At 59.3% G+C, this 14979-nt stretch overlaps 1 protein-coding gene across 3 annotated transcripts in view; it reads right to left on the bottom strand.

Annotated features, from left to right (window-relative positions):
• The window catches only part of LOC140386503 (beta-1,4-galactosyltransferase 3), a 48322-nt gene extending 39980 nt beyond the window's left edge, over positions 1 to 8342 (bottom strand). For 2 of the 3 annotated variants that reach the window (XM_072468894.1, XM_072468896.1), the window contains exon 1: positions 8261 to 8342. The gene's annotated coding sequence lies outside the window, so the exon portion shown is untranslated. Of the gene's footprint in view, positions 1 to 7587; positions 7744 to 8260 lie in introns of those variants that run through there. The other variant, XM_072468895.1, reaches the window with a different exon arrangement.
• Positions 8343 to 14979: the final 6637 nt, after the last annotated feature.

Here is a 14979-nt window from a genome sequence, read left to right as displayed (position 1 = left end):
GGGCTGGGGGAGAGAGAGAGAGGGGGGCTGGGGGAGAGAGAGAGAGGGGGGCTGGGGGAGAGAGAGAGAGGGGGGCAGGGGGAGAGAGAGAGAGGGGGCTGGGGGAGAGAGAGAGAGGGGGGCTGGGGAGAGAGAGAGAGGGGGGCTGGGGAGAGAGAGAGAGGGGGGCTGGGGAGAGAGAGAGAGGGGGGCTGGGGGAGAGAGAGAGAGGGGGGCTGGGGGAGAGAGAGAGAGGGGGGCTGGGGGAGGGAGAGAGAGAGGGGGGCTGGGGGAGAGAGAGAGAGGGGGGCTGGGGGAGAGAGAGAGAGGGGGGCTGGGGGAGAGAGAGAGAGGGGGGGCTGGGGGAGAGAGAGAGAGGGGGGCTGGGGGAGAGAGAGAGAGGGGGCTGGGGAGAGAGAGAGAGGGGGGCTGGGGGAGAGAGAGAGAGGGGGGCTGGGGGAGAGAGGAGAGAGGGGGGCTGGGGGAGAGAGAGAGAGGGGGGCTGGGGGAGAGAGAGAGAGGGGGGCTGGGGGAGAGAGAGAGAGGGGGGCTGGGGAGAGAGAGAGAGGGGGGCTGGGGGAGAGAGAGAGAGGGGGGCTGGGGGAGAGAGAGAGAGGGGGGCTGGGGGAGAGAGAGAGAGGGGGGCTGGGGGAGAGAGAGAGAGGGGGGGCTGGGGGAGAGAGAGAGAGGGGGGCTGGGGGAGAGAGAGAGAGGGGGGCTGGGGGAGAGAGAGAGAGGGGGGCTGGGGGAGAGAGAGAGAGGGGGGCTGGGGGAGAGAGAGAGAGGGGGGCTGGGGGAGAGAGAGAGAGGGGGGCTGGGGGAGAGAGAGAGAGGGGGGCTGGGGGAGAGAGAGAGAGGGGGGCTGGGGGAGAGAGAGAGAGGGGGGCTGGGGGAGAGAGAGAGAGGGGGGCTGGGGGAGAGAGAGAGAGGGGGGCTGGGGGAGAGAGAGAGAGGGGGGCTGGGGGAGAGAGAGAGAGGGGGGCTGGGGGAGAGAGAGAGAGGGGGGCTGGGGGAGAGAGAGAGAGGGGGGCTGGGGGAGAGAGAGAGAGGGGGGCTGGGGGAGAGAGAGAGAGGGGGGCTGGGGGAGAGAGAGAGAGGGGGGGCTGGGGGAGAGAGAGAGAGGGGGGCTGGGGGAGAGAGAGAGAGGGGGGCTGGGGGAGAGAGAGAGAGGGGGGCTGGGGGAGAGAGAGAGAGGGGGGCTGGGGAGAAGAGAGAGAGAGGGGGGGCTGGGGGAGAGAGAGAGAGGGGGGCTGGGGGAGAGAGAGAGAGGGGGGCTGGGGGAGAGAGAGAGAGGGGGGCTGGGGGAGAGAGAGAGAGGGGGGCTGGGGGAGAGAGAGAGAGGGGGGCTGGGGGAGAGAGAGAGAGGGGGGCTGGGGGAGAGAGAGGAGAGGGGGGCTGGGGGAGAGAGAGAGAGGGGGGCTGGGGGAGAGAGAGAGAGGGGGGCTGGGGGAGAGAGAGAGAGGGGGGGCTGGGGGAGAGAGAGAGAGGGGGGCTGGGGGAGAGAGAGAGAGGGGGGCTGGGGGAGAGAGAGAGAGGGGGGCTGGGGGAGAGAGAGAGAGGGGGGCTGGGGGAGAGAGAGAGAGGGGGGCTGGGGGAGAGAGAGAGAGGGGGGCTGGGGGAGAGAGAGAGAGGGGGGCTGGGGGAGAGAGAGAGAGGGGGGCTGGGGGAGAGAGAGAGAGGGGGGCTGGGGGAGAGAGAGAGAGGGGGGCTGGGGGAGAGAGAGAGAGGGGGGCTGGGGGAGAGAGAGAGAGGGGGGCTGGGGGAGAGAGAGAGAGGGGGGCTGGGGGAGAGAGAGAGAGGGGGGCTGGGGGAGAGAGAGAGAGGGGGGCTGGGGGAGAGAGAGAGAGGGGGGCTGGGGGAGAGAGAGAGAGGGGGGCTGGGGGAGAGAGAGAGAGGGGGGCTGGGGGAGAGAGAGAGAGGGGGGCTGGGGGAGAGAGAGAGAGGGGGGGCTGGGGGAGAGAGAGAGAGGGGGGCTGGGGGAGAGAGAGAGAGGGGGGCTGGGGGAGAGAGAGAGAGGGGGGCTGGGGGAGAGAGAGAGAGGGGGGCTGGGGGAGAGAGAGAGAGGGGGGCTGGGGGAGAGAGAGAGAGGGGGGCTGGGGGAGAGAGAGAGAGGGGGGCTGGGGGAGAGAGAGAGAGGGGGGCTGGGGGAGAGAGAGAGAGGGGGGCTGGGGGAGAGAGAGAGAGGGGGGCTGGGGGAGAGAGAGAGAGGGGGGCTGGGGGAGAGAGAGAGAGGGGGGCTGGGGGAGAGAGAGAGAGGGGGGCTGGGGGAGAGAGAGAGAGGGGGGCTGGGGGAGAGAGAGAGAGGGGGGCTGGGGGAGAGAGAGAGAGGGGGGCTGGGGGAGAGAGAGAGAGGGGGGCTGGGGGAGAGAGAGAGAGGGGGGCTGGGGGAGAGAGAGAGAGGGGGGCTGGGGGAGAGAGAGAGAGGGGGGCTGGGGGAGAGAGAGAGAGGGGGGCTGGGGGAGAGAGAGAGAGGGGGGCTGGGGGAGAGAGAGAGAGGGGGGCTGGGGAGAGAGAGAGAGGGGGGCTGGGGGAGAGAGAGAGAGGGGGGCTGGGGGAGAGAGAGAGAGGGGGGGCTGGGGGAGAGAGAGAGAGGGGGCTGGGGAGAGAGAGAGAGGGGGGCTGGGGGAGAGAGAGAGAGGGGGGCTGGGGGAGAGGAGAGAGAGGGGGGCTGGGGAGAGAGAGAGAGGGGGGCTGGGGGAGAGAGAGAGAGGGGGGCTGGGGGAGAGAGAGAGAGGGGGGCTGGGGGAGAGAGAGAGAGGGGGGCTGGGGGAGAGAGAGAGAGGGGGGCTGGGGGAGAGAGAGAGAGGGGGGCCTGGGGAGAGAGAGAGAGGGGGGCTGGGGGAGAGAGAGAGAGGGGGGCTGGGGAGAGAGAGAGAGGGGGGCTGGGGGAGAGAGAGAGAGGGGGGGCTGGGGGGAGAGAGAGAGAGGGGGGCTGGGGGAGAGAGAGAGAGGGGGGCTGGGGGAGAGAGAGAGAGGGGGGCTGGGGGAGAGAGAGAGAGGGGGGCTGGGGGAGAGAGAGAGAGGGGGGCTGGGGGAGAGAGAGAGAGGGGGGCTGGGGAGAGAGAGAGAGAGAGAGGGGGGCTGGGGAGAGAGAGAGAGGGGGGCTGGGGGAGAGAGAGAGAGGGGGGGCTGGGGGAGAGAGAGCGAGAGGAGGGGGGCTGGGGGAGAGAGAGAGAGGGGGCTGGGGAGAGAGAGAGGGGGCTGGGGAGAGAGAGAGAGGGGGCTGGGGGAGAGAGAGAGAGGGGGGCTGGGGAGAGAGAGAGAGGGGGCTGAGAGAGAGGAGGGGCTGGGGAGAGAGAGAGAGGGGGGCTGGGGGAGAGAGAGAGAGGGGGGCTGGGGGAGAGAGAGAGAGGGGGGCTGGGGGAGAGAGAGAGAGGGGGGCTGGGGGAGAGAGAGAGAGGGGGGCTGGGGAGAGAGAGAGAGGGGGGCTGGGGAGAGAGAGAGAGGGGGCTGGGGGAGAGAGAGAGAGGGGGGCTGGGGAGAGAGAGAGAGGGGGCTGGGGAGAGAGAGAGAGGGGGGCTGGGGAGAGAGAGAGAGGGGGGCTGGGGGAGAGAGAGAGAGGGGGGCTGGGGGAGAGAGAGAGAGGGGGGCTGGGGGAGAGAGAGAGAGGGGGCTGGGGAGAGAGAGAGAGGGGCTGGGGAGAGAGAGAGAGGGGGGCTGAGAGAGAGAGGGGGGCTGGGGGAGAGAGAGAGAGGGGGGCTGGGGGAGAGAGAGAGAGGGGGGCTGGGGAGAGAGAGAGAGGGGGCTGGGGGAGAGAGAGAGAGGGGGGGCTGGGGGAGAGAGAGAAGGGGCTGGGGAGAGAGAGAGGGGGCTGGGAGAGAGAGAGAGGGGGCTGGGGAGAGAGAGAGGGGCTGGGAGAGAGAGAGAGGGGGGCTGGGGGAGAGAGAGAGAGGGGGGCTGGGGAGAGAGAGAGAGGGGGGCTGGGGGAGAGAGAGAGAGGGGGGCTGGGGGAGAGAGAGAGAGGGGGGCTGGGGAGAGAGAGAGAGGGGGCTGGGGGAGAGGAGAGAGAGGGGGCTGGAGTGAGAGAGAGGGGGCTGGGGAGAGAGAGAGGGGGCTGGGGGAGAGAGAGAGAGGGGGGCTGGGGAGAGAGAGAGAGGGGGGCTGGGGGAGAGAGAGAGAGGGGGGCTGGGGGAGAGAGAGAGAGGGGGCTGGGGAGAGAGAGAGAGGGGGGCTGGGGAGAGAGAGAGGCGGGAGAGGAGGGGGCTGGGGGAGAGAGAGAGAGGGGGGCTGGGGGAGGAGAGAGAGAGGGGGGCTGGGGGAGAGAGAGAGAGGGGGGGCTGGGGGAGAGAGAGAGAGGGGGCTGGGGGAGAGAGCTGAGAGAGAGGGGGGCTGGGGGAGAGAGAGAGAGGGGGGGCTGGGGAGAGAGAGAGAGGGGGGGCTGGGGGAGAGAGAGAGAGGGGGGCTGGGGAGAGAGAGAGAGGGGGCTGGGGGAGAGAGAGAGAGGGGGGGCTGGGGGAGAGAGAGAGAGGGGGGCTGGGGGAGAGAGAGAGAGGGGGGCTGGGGGAGAGAGAGAGAGGGGGGCTGGGGGAGAGAGAGAGAGGGGGCTGGGGGAGAGAGAGAGAGGGGGGCTGGGGGAGAGAGAGAGAGGGGGGCTGGGGGAGAGAGAGAGAGGGGGGCTGGGGGAGAGAGAGAGAGGGGGGGCTGGGGGAGAGAGAGAGAGGGGGGCTGGGGGAGAGAGAGAGAGGGGGGCTGGGGGAGAGAGAGAGAGGGGGGCTGGGGAGAGAGAGAGAGGGGGGCTGGGGGAGAGAGAGAGAGGGGGCTGGGGAGAGAGAGAGAGGGGGCTGGGGGAGAGAGAGAGAGGGGGCTGGGGAGAGAGAGAGGAGGGGGGCTGGGGGAGAGAGAGAGAGGGGGGCTGGGGGAGAGAGAGAGGCTGGGAGAGAGAGAGGCTGGGGAGAGAGAGAGAGGGGGCTGGGGGAGAGAGAGAGAGGGGGGCTGGGGAGAGAGAGAGAGGGGGCTGGGAGAGAGAGAGAGGGGTGGCTGGGGGAGAGAGAGAGAGGGGGGCTGGGGAGAGAAGAGAGGGGCTGGGAGAGGAGAGAGGGGCTGGGGAGAGAGGGGGCTGGGGGAGAGAGGGGGCTGGGGGAGAGAGGGGGCTGGGGGAGAGAGGGGGGGCTGGGGGAGAGAGGGGGGCTGGGGGGAGAGAGGGGGGCTGGGGGAGAGAGGGGGGGCTGGGGGAGAGAGGGGGGCTGGGGGAGAGAGGGGGGCTGGGGGAGAGAGGGGGGCTGGGGGAGAGAGGGGGGCTGGGGGAGAGAGGGGGGCTGGGGGAGAGAGGGGGGCTGGGGGGAGAGAGGGGGGCTGGGGAGAGAGGGGGGCTGGGGGAGAGAGGGGGGCTGGGGGAGGAGAGGGGGGCTGGGGGAGAGAGGGGGGGCTGGGGGAGAGAGGGGGCTGGGGGAGAGAGGGGGGCTGGGGGAGAGAGGGGGGACTGGGGGAGAGAGGGGGACTGGGGGAGAGAGGGGGACTGGGGGAGAGAGGGGGGCTGGGGGAGAGAGGGGGGGCTGGGGGAGAGAGGGGGGCTGGGGGAGAGAGGGGGGGCTGGGGGAGAGAGGGGGCTGGGGGAGAGAGGGGGGCTGGGGGAGAGAGGGGGGGCTGGGGGAGAGAGGGGGGGCTGGGGGAGAGAGGGGGGCTGGGGAGAGAGGGGGGCTGGGGGAGAGAGGGGGGCTGGGGGAGAGAGGGGGGCTGGGGGAGAGAGGGGGGCTGGGGAGAGAGGGGGGCTGGGGGAGAGAGGGGGGCTGGGGAGAGAGGGGGGCTGGGGAGAGGGCTGGGGAGAGAGAGAGAGAGACAGAGAAGAAAGAGGATGGACCAGGCGTGGGAGCGGGCGCTCTGCACAGCAAACAGTATGAGGGACAGTAACTGGGAGGGAGTAACACATACTCTCAAGAGGGTGTTGAGAGGGTGCAGTGTGTGACCCAACTGTACACGTATTGTCCCAGGAAAGGTCAGAAACTCAGTACAAGTTTCAGCTTGTTTGTTATGTAAAGAATGCGGCATTCAGGGATTGGTGACAACTCTATAACTACGATCACATTAATCCACTATCTGGGTGTGTACTTGCTGACCGACTGTTCAATCCCTTCCAGCTGACACAATGATCCCCAGTGGAGGAGAGATTATGCCAAACTGGCTTGTATTCCCTGTGCTTTGGAATGCCAATGCTGGACTTTGGTCCAAGGTTTGTGGGACATCAATGAAGAGAGAGAGAATTTTCTCCTGTTGTGTGAAGTCTCAGGGAAAGAGGCAGACCCTTCAGGAGTGAGATTAGCAAACACTTCAACACTCCAATGTGCAAGAGATTAGAAAACTCAACTGCCAGTCACAGGTGATCGGCCAGCAAATTGTTCATCAATGACAAATTTGTTGATCATCGGCCGACCTTACTGAGGGAAAGGGGGTGAAGATGGCTCTGCGGACTTGGATCTTGATGAATGGCGGGTGGAACATCCCTCCTCGGGCACCCGTTCTCCCATTCATGCACCCAAGTAAATTGATGCCAAAGCCCTGCTTCTTCCCATAAATCCTGCCTGCAAGATCCTCACTGGCATACATACAGCCCCTCAGCCACCTACCCTGGGCGTCGGAGCCCAGTCCAACTCAGGACACCACCCCAAGGCATCCGGTAAAAGCTTTGTAACATACAGTCCATCGCTCTCTTTAAAATCCCCCCTGTCAACACCAACCCAATCAACATTCTGCTCACCACCCCACACCCACCCAGTGTCTGAACAGGCTCGAAGTCCCATTCACCAAACACCCTCCTGGATCATGGATCAACACTGAATAAGGTTACAGACAAAGGGAGGGGGCTGGGATGGGAGGGCGGGGGGGCGAGACAGACCGAGAAAGGGCGGGGGGACGAGACAGACCGAGAAAGGGCGGGGGGGGCGAGACAGACCGAGAAAGGGCGGGGGGGCGAGACAGACCGAGAAAGGGCGGGGGGGGCGAGACAGACCGAGAAAGGGCGGGGGGGCGAGACAGACCGAGAAAGGGCGGGGGGGCGAGACAGACCGAGAAAGGGCGGGGGGGCGAGACAGACCGAGAAAGGGCGGGGGGCGAGACAGACCGAGAAAGGGCGGGGGGGCGAGACAGACCGAGAAAGGGCGGGTGGGCGAGTCAGACCGAGAAAGGGGGCCGAGACAGACCGAGAAGGGGGGGGGGGGCGAGACAGACCGAGAAGGGGGGGGGGGGCGAGACAGACCGAGAAAGGGGGCCGAGACAGACCGAGAAAGGGGGCCGAGACAGACCGAGAAAGGGGGCCGAGACAGACCGAGAAAGGGGGCCGAGACAGACCGAGAAAGGGGGGGGGAACGACAGACATCCTTGGTGCCAGCCCTCTGGGTGGCATTGCTATGTCGAGGCCATAGTGGGTTGAGCTCAGTGATCCCTGGAGTTGGACAGCCTCTCTGACAACAGCAAAAGATTTCATATCTTTTCTCAATCAGACACCTTTTTGTTGGACTCAGTTGACGTTCCACAGCGGATTGCACAAAGGAAAACACACACTATACACACCCACTATGCACATAAACCCACACAGGAACTGCCCGGCAAGATGAGGGGAGACACAGCTTCGCTAGACCAGCTGCGGCAGTCAAACCCAATAACCTTCAAACTTACAGCATTTTCCCCCCAAGTTTAACAGCAGACGTTCCGGTCATGAAAGACGGAGACAGACGTCTAATCCTGCCCTTGGGGCAGTTGTGAAGGTTAATGGCACCGAGTCATTAACCACCCCGCTTTCCAAGTCACAGCTCTCCCAGGAACGTTTCGATGTGGTCTGTGGCAGTCTCACTCTCTGCTGGGTGTGGAAATTACTTTCGAGAGAGAGAACTGAGAACTCAACTCGCCGTTACTTACTCGAGGGAGGAGTTGAGAAGATTTCAGGAGGTGCTGGGTAAGGGGAGGGGGTCGAAGTGTGGGATGGCGGGGGAGGGGTCGAAGTGTGGGGAGGGGGTCGAAGTGTGGGGAGGGGGTCGAAGTGTGGGGAGGGGGTCGAAGTGTGGGATGGCGGGGGTGATGTTGGGGGGTAAAACCCCCAACCAAAACAGAAAAAAATCAGCCCCTCCAGCAAAAATACTCTCAGTCCAAGTTTCTGCTTTACAAACAGGGAGCGAGTCACAATCAGGGAAACACCAGAGGAAACTGACTCCCTTCGATGGAAGACATATATATATATAAAAGGGGAGGGGGTGGTGAGAAGCTTCCCCCACCCTGCCTAAATTGAAACAACACCCACAGCGTGTGCGACCCCGCTCAAAAAGCACTTTAATTAATCAAGTAAACTCCTTACCTCGATATCTGAAACTTCCCCTCTCTGTGAAACTAATGTAACAAAAGTAGACTGCTACTTCGTTGACTTGGGGAGGGGGGGGGGGGGGGGAGCGGATGTGACGTTCAGCCCCCAGACCCAACCCCCCTTCTCTGATTGGCAGGTAATATTCGCCACAAACCGCTATTGAGAGACTTGCTGAGGGTCACGTTCAGAAAGCCCTCGCTGTTCCCGTCCCCTGCCCTCCCCATTGCATCCAATGGTCAGAATGCAGCAGGGAGCGGGGGCGGGAGATCAGGACGCAGACCTCAGGACAGGGCACCCCTCAATGTGGACGCCGTCCCTTCAACGACTTGCATGTTATTCCTGGCATGTGCAATTCGACAGTGCTGCACTCCCTCAGTACTGACCCTCTCACAGTGCAGCACTCCCTCAGTACTGACCCTCTCACAGTGCAGCACTCCCTCGGTCCTGACCCTCCGACAGAGCAGCACTCCCTCAGTACTGACCCTCTGACAGTGCAGCACTCCCTCAGTACTGACCCTCTCACAGTGCAGCACTCCCTCAGTACTGATCCTCTCACAGTGCAGCACTCCCTCGGTCCTGACCCTCCGACAGAGCAGCACTCCCTCAGTACTGACCCTCTCACAGTGCAGCACTCCCTCAGTACTGACCCTCTCACAGTGCAGCACTCCCTCAGTACTGATCCTCTCACAGTGCAGCACTCCCTCAGTCCTGACCCTCCGACAGTGCAGCACTCCCTCAGTACTGACCCTCTGACAGTGTAGCACTCCCTCAATACTGACCCTCTGACATTGCAGCATTCCCTCAGTACTGACCCTCTGACAGTGCAGCACTCCCTCAGTACTGACCCTCTGCCAGCTCAGCTCTCCCTCAGTACTGACCCTCCGACAGTGCAGCACTACCTCAATACTGACGCACCAACAGTGCAGCATTCCCTCAGTAGTGACCCTCCGACACTGCTGCACTCCCTCTGTACTGACCCTCTGACAGTGCAGCGCTCCTGACCCTTGGACGGGGCAGCTTTCTCTCAGTACTGACCCTCTGACAGTACTGCACTCCCTCAGTACTGACCCTCTGACGGTGCAGCACTCCCTCAGTACTGACCCTCTGACGGTGCAGCTTTCTCTCAGTACTGACCCTCTGACAGTGCAGCTCTCCCTCAATACTGACCCTCTGACAGTGCGGCACTCCCTCAGTACTGACTCTCCGACAGTGTTGCTCACCTTCAGTGCTGAACCTCTAACAGTGCAGCACTCCCTCAGTACTGACCCTCTCACAGTGCAGCACTCTCTCAGTCCTGACCCTCTGACAGTGCAGCACTCCCTCAGTATTGACCCACTGACAGTGCAGCACTCCTTCAGTACTGACCCTCCCACAGTGCAGCACTCTCTCAGTCCTGGCCCTCTGACAGTGCAGCACTCCCTCAGTACTGACCCTCTGACAGTGTGGCACTCCCTCAGTACTGACCCTCAGACAGTGCAGCACTCCCTCAGTAATGACCCTCTGACAGTGCAGCACTCCCTCAGTACTGACCCTCTGACAGCTCAGCTCTCCCTCAGTACTGACCCTCTGACAGTGCAGCATTTCCTCAGTACTGACCCTCCGACAGTGCAGCACTCCCTCAGTACTGACCCACCAACAGTGCAGCATTCCCTCAGTAGTGACCCTCTGACACTGCTGCACTCCCTTTGTTCTGACCCTCCGACAGTACAGCACTCTATCTGTACTGACCCTCTGACAGTGCAGCGCTCCCTCAGTACTGACCCTCTGACAATGCAGCACTCCCTCACTTCTGGCCCTTGGAGAGTGCAGCTTTCTCTCAGTACTGAACCTTCCGACAGTGCAGCACTCCCTTTGTACTGACCCTCCGACAGTGCAGCGCTCGCGCAGTACTGACCCTGTGGCAGTGCAGCATTTCCTCAGTACTGACCCTACGACAGTGCAGCACTCCCTCAGTACTGACCCACCAACAGTGCAGCATTCCCTCAGTAGTGACCCTCCGACACTGCTGCACTCCCTCTGTACTGACCCTCTGACAGTGCAGCACTCTATCTGTACTGACCCTCTGACAGTGAGCACTCCCTCAGTACTGACCCTCTGACAATGCAGCACTCCCTCAGTATTGACCCTCTGACAATGCAGCACTCCCTCCCTTCTGACCCTTGGAGAGTACAGATTTCTCTCAGTACTGACCCTACGACATTGCAGCACACCCTCAGTACTGACCCTCTGACAGTGCAGCACTCCCTCAGTACTGACCCTCTGACAGTGCGGCACTCCCTCAGTACTGACCCTCTGACAGTGCAGCACTCCCTCAGTACTGACCCTCTGACAGTGCAGCACTCCCTCAGTACTGACCCTCTGACAGCTCAGCACTCCCTCAGTTCAGACCCTTGGAGAATGCAGCTTTCTCTCAGTACTGACCCTACGACAGTGCAGCACTCCCTCAGTACCGAACTTCCAACATTGCAGAGCTCCATCTATGCTGAACCTACGACAGTGCGGTACTCCTTCAGTACTGACCCTCCAACAATGCAGCATTCCCTCATTAGTGATCCTCCGACACTGCTGCACTCCCTCTGTACTGACCCTCTGACAGTGCAGCACTACCTCTGTACTGATCCTCTGACGGTGCAGCACTCCCTCAGTACTGACCCTCCGACAGTGCAGCACTCCCTTTGTACTGACTCTCCGACAGTGCAGCACTTTCTCACTACTGACCCTTCCGACAGTGCAGCACTCCCTTTGTACTGACCCTCCGACAGTGCAGCGCTCGCGCAGTACTGACCCTGTGGCAGTGCAGCACTCCCTCAGTACTGTCCCACCGACAGCACAGCACTCCCTCATATTGACCCTCTGACAGGTCAACTCTCCCTCAATACTGATCCTTTGACAGTGCAGAGCTCGCTCAGTACTGACCGTCTGACAGTGCAACACTCCCTCAGTACTGACCCTCCAACGGTGCAGCACTCCCTCACCGTTGAATATCTGACAAAACATCACTCCCTCAGTACTGATCCCCTGACAGTGCACACTCACTCAATATGGACCCTCTGATAGTGCAGCACTCCCTCAGTATAGATGGTCCAAGCAGACAGTCAGCAGTCCCTTAGTACTAACCCCCTGACATGCAGCACTCCCTCAATACTGACCCTCTGACAGTGCAGCACTCCCTCAGTACTGACCCTCTGACAGTGCAGAACTCACTCAATACTGACCCTCTGACAGTGCAGCACTCCCTCAGTACTGACCCTGTGACAGTGCAGAACTCACTCAATACTGACCCTCTGACTGTGCAGCACTCCCTCAGTACTGACCCCCTGACAGTGCACCGCTCGCTCAGTACTAACCCTCTGACAGTGCACCGCTCCCTCAGGAAGTGCTGCACTGAAGAGGGTCAGGACTGAGGGTGTGCTGCACTGTCAGAGTCAGTATTGAGTGAGTTCTGCACTGTCACAGGGTCAGTACTGAGGGAGTGCTGCACTGTCCTCAGGCAGCGGGAATTGTAGTTAGAGTCAAATAATGGGAGGCAGGTTTGTGTGATGGACTGGGCTGTGTTCACGATTCTCTGAAGTTTCTTGCAGTCTTGGGCCGAGCAGTTGCCATACCAGGTTGTGATGCAGCCAGATAGTGGGGCAGCACAGTAGCATAGTGGTTAGCACTTCACAGCGCCAGGGTCCCAGGTTCGATTCCCCGCTGGGTCACTGTCTGTGCGGAGTCTGCACCTTCTCCCAGTTTCTGCGTGTGTTTTCTCCGGGTGCTCTGGTTACCTCCCACAGTCCATACACTTGCAGGTTAGGTGGATTGGCTATGCTAAATTGCCCTTGGTGTCCAAAATGGTTAGGAGGGGTTAGGGGGAAAGGGTGGAAGAGAGGGCTTAAGTGGGTCGGTGCAGACTCGATGGGCCGAATGGCCTCCTGCTGCACTGTATGTTCTATGTTCTATGTCCCCATCAAACACTTGCAGGACAGGTACAGCACAGGGTTTAGAAACAGAGTAAAACTACCTCTTCACTGTCCCCATTAAACACTCGCAGGACAGGAACAGCACGGGGTTAGATGTTAGATATTTAGCTGCTGTTATATAAAGAGTCAAAGGTTCTGCTCCTTTTCAACAAACACCTTTAATTTACTTCAACAGACTCTGCACAAAACTCTTACATCAGATCACCTGACACAAAGGCCGCCTGAAGCCCCTTTATGTATCAGTGTCAATTACTGGATACTTAACATAAATGAGATGACTATTTGGAATGTCTCTTAACCCATTACTTAAAAGTTTCCCTTTCCTTGGAGAAAAAAATAATTTGGTGAAAACAAAATTACAAGAAACTCAAAAACACACACTCAATTTCCCTCCTTTTGTTTTTCATTTTTGGAAAAAAACAGTCACAGAAACAAGCGCCCTTCATTAACAATATCCAAAAGTTTCTGTGCGCTCGCCCTCATTTTGTAAAACAGTCTGACAATTGATAGCTACTGTCAACCCATTTAATGTTTGCTATTTCCCCTCTGTCCAACATCTGCTTCAAACTTGCGATGCCTATCCTTAACCTTTTTCCATTTGTAAGGTTTTCGGGCAATTCGACCTTTTTGGAACTGCCCAAGAATAAAAACTCAGAGACTGTAAACTGACTTTTCAGCCAAGAAAACGGAACCAGTTTTCCCAGCAGGCTTGGCCCGCTGAGCTGAGTAGGGACATAAGTACATAAGTATTTACAAAAACCCCCCTAGGAGCTACAAGGAAGAAGGAGCCAGACAACGAGATAACATCAAAACACAGACAAAGGGGCACGGGAATACACAGGAGGCTTGCATGCAAGCAGGACAATGGGATGGTCATAGCCCCATGCAAATGTAAATGACCTGGCCTCCACCAGAGCAGAATCCAATTAACACCCCATCAACATAGCGAGGTGAGAATAGCAGCCATCTCCGGAGCAGCTGGAAGACACTGAAATTCTTCACAAGAGAGCTTAACCTCGTTATCCTAGGAAACAGACTGTCTGGGTTCAGCATATTGCGCTGGAAAAGCCCCTGTAAGATCAGCGGTAGAAAAACCCAAGTTGGAGGCGGACCTGGGGGAGGTACTCCAACCTTGACAGAAGCTGCCGGCAGAAACTCACTGGAAGGAGGGGGCGGAGCCAGCGCCAAATTCAAATCGCGCAGGTCTGCCTAGCTGGAAGGAGCGGACCTGCGAGGAATACCCGGAAACATACAGCTCTGACCGGCTCAAAGGGGGCGGGATCAGCGGGAACTTTAAATCTTACCTTTTTCAATGCAAAAGGGGCTGGCCGATCACAGAACAAAGCCAGGTAAAACAATATAAAAGGGGCTGTGTTTTCGATTGGGGGTCTCTTCGTTCTTGGCTCGACCTCTGCACCCCTGACTTGACCTCTGCAGCCTGTGACCGTAAGTACCCTGCAGCAGCTTGCGAAACTCCCTGACTTTAATAGTGGTTGAGGCTTTGGGGAAGGGAACTTGTTTTGTGCCTTGTGATATTGCTAAAAACTGTGTAATCATAAGAATTTTCGTTGTGTCCGCTATATTACTTTTGAATAGACTTAGTTTGTGTTAGAGCATAAGATTTTATTATATTTTCTTCTGTTGATGATTTTGACCTGGGTTTTGCAATAAACCTTGATTTGATAATAATTGGAGTCGTTTAAATTCTTCAATCTTTCACCAGCGATCTCTGACCAAGTCATTGTTAAAATATTCCTCACCTTAATTCCGGGTTCAAGAATCGAGGGTCATCTTGAGCGATTCACTCAGGACAGACTGCTGGTTAGGAAATAAACAGCAGTGTCCTATTCTCTCTCTTGGGAAAGCTACTCTAGCGAAGTAGGAACCGGGTGGGTGTTGCACCACCGGCAAGAGAGAGAATCACCTGGGTATTGGTAGGGGTCTGGAGATCTGTGTGATATAAGCCTCAGGCTGCCGGTTAGGAATAAACGGCAGGCTTGATTCAGTGCTCTCTTCAGTGGAAGTGTCCCAGTGCGACATCCCCTGGCCTCTGAAGTTTCAGTGCCAGCTGGAGAGAGACACACACAGATATTCAAACCCCAGATATCGGCCCAGTAGTGGAGTAGCAGAGATGGCACCCTCTACACATTGACACTTTTTGTAGAGTGCACATTTTCCCACAGGGATTTATTGTCAATGTGATATTCAATAGGTATATTACCCAAATCCCCTAATCCCAAAATTTCTGTCAATATCTTAGATATTAAAAGGCCATATCCACCGCCTCTACAAGGCTTAACGTCTTAGCAGCCAAAGTGCTTTTGACCACTCTCCTTATTTTCTTTGTTTCCCACACAAGAGGGCAACATTTACCATTGTTCCCCAAAAGGAAAATTATAAAACCTCCTGCGCTTGAAACCCCATCACGTAAATTTGCATAGGACGCATCACTATAAACTATGAGTTTCAAGTGCCTAAGGTCATCTAAAACCGGGAACCTCAAAACACACTCCTGCATTTTTAGTTTGACCAATGCTTTATTTGCTCTTATTATGTCTTCCACTTTGGGATCATTCATTTTTGTACTCAACTCTAAGACATCAAAACTCACGTCCGGTCTAGTCTGTCTATCTAGCCAATTCAGTTGCCCAATTAAACTTCGCAGTTGCTCTTTTTCCATCTTTGAAACCATTGCGTCTTTTTGTGAAACCCGGCCACAGCTAATTGCTATTGGGCTGATGCTTTCCAAAT

Source organism: Scyliorhinus torazame, chromosome 12, assembly GCF_047496885.1.
Source record: "Scyliorhinus torazame isolate Kashiwa2021f chromosome 12, sScyTor2.1, whole genome shotgun sequence".
Lineage (NCBI taxonomy): Eukaryota > Metazoa > Chordata > Chondrichthyes > Carcharhiniformes > Scyliorhinidae > Scyliorhinus > Scyliorhinus torazame.
The sequence above is the reverse complement of the archived record's forward strand: the minus strand, read 5'-3'. Positions and strand labels throughout refer to the sequence as shown.